This window comes from Triticum urartu, unplaced genomic scaffold (genome assembly GCF_003073215.2).
Source record: "Triticum urartu cultivar G1812 unplaced genomic scaffold, Tu2.1 TuUngrouped_contig_641, whole genome shotgun sequence".
In the NCBI taxonomy this organism is placed as follows: domain Eukaryota; kingdom Viridiplantae; phylum Streptophyta; class Magnoliopsida; order Poales; family Poaceae; genus Triticum; species Triticum urartu.
In genome coordinates this window covers 1-3,343 of record NW_024117171.1, presented here as the reverse complement: position 1 = coordinate 3,343, position 3,343 = coordinate 1, and positions in this window count along the sequence as shown.

The window sequence follows — 3,343 nt, the reverse complement described above, 5'->3', positions numbered from 1 at the left end:
TCATCATATTAAAACCAAAGTGCATACATAGTTCTCATCTAACAACATATAGCTCTCCAGAGCATCTAATTAATTAAACCATACACTGAAACTATGTAAAACATTTCAATGCGAAAACAAATGCGATCATAATCGCAACCAAGGTAACAATTGATCCAACGGCATCATGATACCAAGCCTCGGTATGAATGGCATATTTTCTAATCTTTCTAATCTTCAAGCGCATTGCATCCATCTTGATCTTGTGATCATCGACGACATCCGCAACATGCAACTCCAATATCATCTTCTCCTCCTCAATTTTTTTATTTTTTCCTTCAACAAATTGTTTTCTTCTTCAACTAAATTTAACCTCTCGACAATAGGGTCGATTGGCATTTTCGATTCACATACATCCTAGATAAATAAAATCTATGTCACATTGGTCGGCATAATTTTCATAAACAATAAATAAACCAATAGTTATAAAGATAATATACATACCACATCCGAATCATAGACAGGACGAGGGCCGACGGGGGCGGATACCAAAACCATCGCACTATATAAGATGCAATAATAAATGTAAGAAAATGATACAGGTATCTATCTAAACATACAAGTAAGAATATTTTTCTTTCAGAAAGAAGATAAGAACAAGAGGCTCACCACGGTGGTGTCGGTGATGAGATCGGCGCGGGTGATCGATGACGGTGAAGATGGGGATGGGGCGTGACGGACCGCTAAATCTAGACAAATCTCGAGGAAAATGGAGCTTGGAGGTCGAGCTTCGAGAGGAGAAAGCGTAAGTAGTGTGGCTCGGGCATTCCATCAAACACCTCATGTGCATAGGAGGTGAGCTAGAGCACCACAAAGCCCTCTCCCCCTCGGCCAGAAAAAACAGAGCATTGTGCTCTGCTCTTGCGCGAGGGGGTATATATAGGCACCTCATTGGTCCCGGTTGGTGACATGAGCCGGGACTAAAGGGGAGCCTTTGGTCCCGGTTCAAGCCACCAACCGGGACCAATGGTGGTGGGCCAGGAGCGAGGGCCATTGGTCCTGGCTCATGCCACCAACCGGGACCAAAAGGTCCAGATGAACCGGGACCAATGGCCCACGTGGCCCGGCCGGCCCCCTGGGCTCACGAACCGGGACCAATGCCCACATTGGTCCCGGTTCTAGACTGAACCGGGACTAATGGGCTGGCCCGGCCTGGACCAAAGCCCTGTTTTCTACTAGTGCGTCTCCAGTAGCTCCCCAATAATTCCATTCCCAATAGAATGTTACTTAGGGTGTCTCCACCGCTAACCCTTAAATTGCCCGCACCCATCCGTACCGAGCGATGTGGACCCGTTTTACCATCCAACACGGTCCTCCATCGATCCGCAGACCGGTCTGACATCTGTTTTCCCATAAATAGGAGGAAAATAAAGGGGCTTTACAGGTGTCCGAACCCCTGTCACACACACCTTCGACAACCCGGTCCAACCCGAAAACCCTCCCGCCGAACAAAACCTCTTGCACGAATGCCCATCAGCGTCGCTCCAGAGTGGACGTGACTTGGCGGCATTGATGTCGATCAGAGTGACATGAGCGGACGAGTGGATAGCGCCGCTTTCAATGCACACATGCCGACCGAGAAGCTTACTCTGGCCGCTGTGCCACATTGTAGCCGACTTCCAGTCCCTTCGCCTGCCCGTCACGCCTATTTAAGTTGTGCTCCGGCGCAGTCCAAACCTCTCCTCTCTCCGGGCCTGTCCGCTCCCACCCTCTTCGATCCTCTCCGCACCACCTTCTTCGATCCTCACTGCTCTGGCACCGGCAACACCATCGTCTCTACACCATGCCCAAGTCGTGATTCTCGGCCCCGGTAGGCGACGACATCGGATCTTGGTGCCACCGTCGTCGATCTCCGGGGCCATCTTCCTCAACGGCCAATGGCTCCTCCAAAAATAAGGAGATCGTCATCTCCTCCGGCGACGAGGAGGACCAAGCCCGTAGCAGCAGTCGTGCCTCCTATCGGAGGCCGCGGCCACGGACGAAGAGTTATTTCGGCAGATTGAACTGTTGACGAAGCGGTCGCTGCATACAGAAATGTGGTCCGGTGCCGCCCTCGTCGCCTCCAGCACGTGTGAAGAAGGAACCACACTCGCTGCCACGCTGCCGCATCAAGCAGGAACCATCGTCGCATCTCTGTCCTATCAAGCAGGAGCCGCCATATCCCCCACACACAACCTCGGCGTCCAAATCGGGTGCCACGTGAAGGAGAAGCTGCTCTCGCTGACGCACAGCCTTTACGACCAGATAAACGAGCCAGCGCCGCCGCCTCGCCACAACTGGCACAATAAGGTCGTCAAGTTGGAGCTACCGCTGGCGGTCGCGAAGGCATGCGGCGCATCCTGCACTACCTCGGGGCCGCATCAAAACATCATTGTCCTAGGCCACCATATCGGCAGGGGAGTGGGCGGCCAGGGAGGCAGGAGAGGCGCGCCACTCCACGTCCGCCAAGTCCGACGAGGCGCCGACCTTGGTCCATGAGGATGTCGCGCTAACGCATCGGCCCGCGACCAATCGCTCACCATTGCAAAGACGGCCGCGCGACAATTTATTGCCGAAGAAGAAGCTGTTGGAGATGCTCACCATATTTTGCACAATGAGTGACTAATGGATGAAGTGACGCAAAGCTTCTGTCGTTTTCGGTGACAAGAGCTAAAAGGCATGCTCTATAGGATGACGATTTGACCTGCGATGTTGTATGTCGCTGAATGTTGGCCAACTAAAAGATGGCATGTCTAACAGTTAGGTGTAGCATATATGTACATGTTGAGATGGACATGTAACCACACAAGAAAAGATCAGGTCTGAAATAAAGATATACATCATAAAGTTGGTGTAGTGCTGACCGAAGAGAAGCTTGTCCAACATCGTTTGAGATGATTTGTGCATATACAAGACACGTCTTCAGAAGTGCCAATGCATAGCTAGCGGATGGGTAAAGCGTACTGATAATGAGAGATCTTAAGAACTGGAATATGAGATGGTTTGTGCATATACAAGACAGGTCTCCAGAAGTGCCAATGCATAGCTAGTGATGGGTAAAGCGTACTGATAATTAGAGATATTAAGAACTGGAATATCACTAATGAAGTATCAATGGACAGGGGTGCGTGAAAGACAGCTATCCACGTGTCAGAACTATGACTTGGTTTCGAAATCTTATGGGTTTCATCTCAAGCCTACCCCAACCAGTTTGGGATTGAAGTTGTTTGTATGGACATGATTATTATATCACGTATTACAAGTCATCAAAAGTACAAACATGACCCAACAATTAATCACCGAAATTGACATAACAGTTGATCAC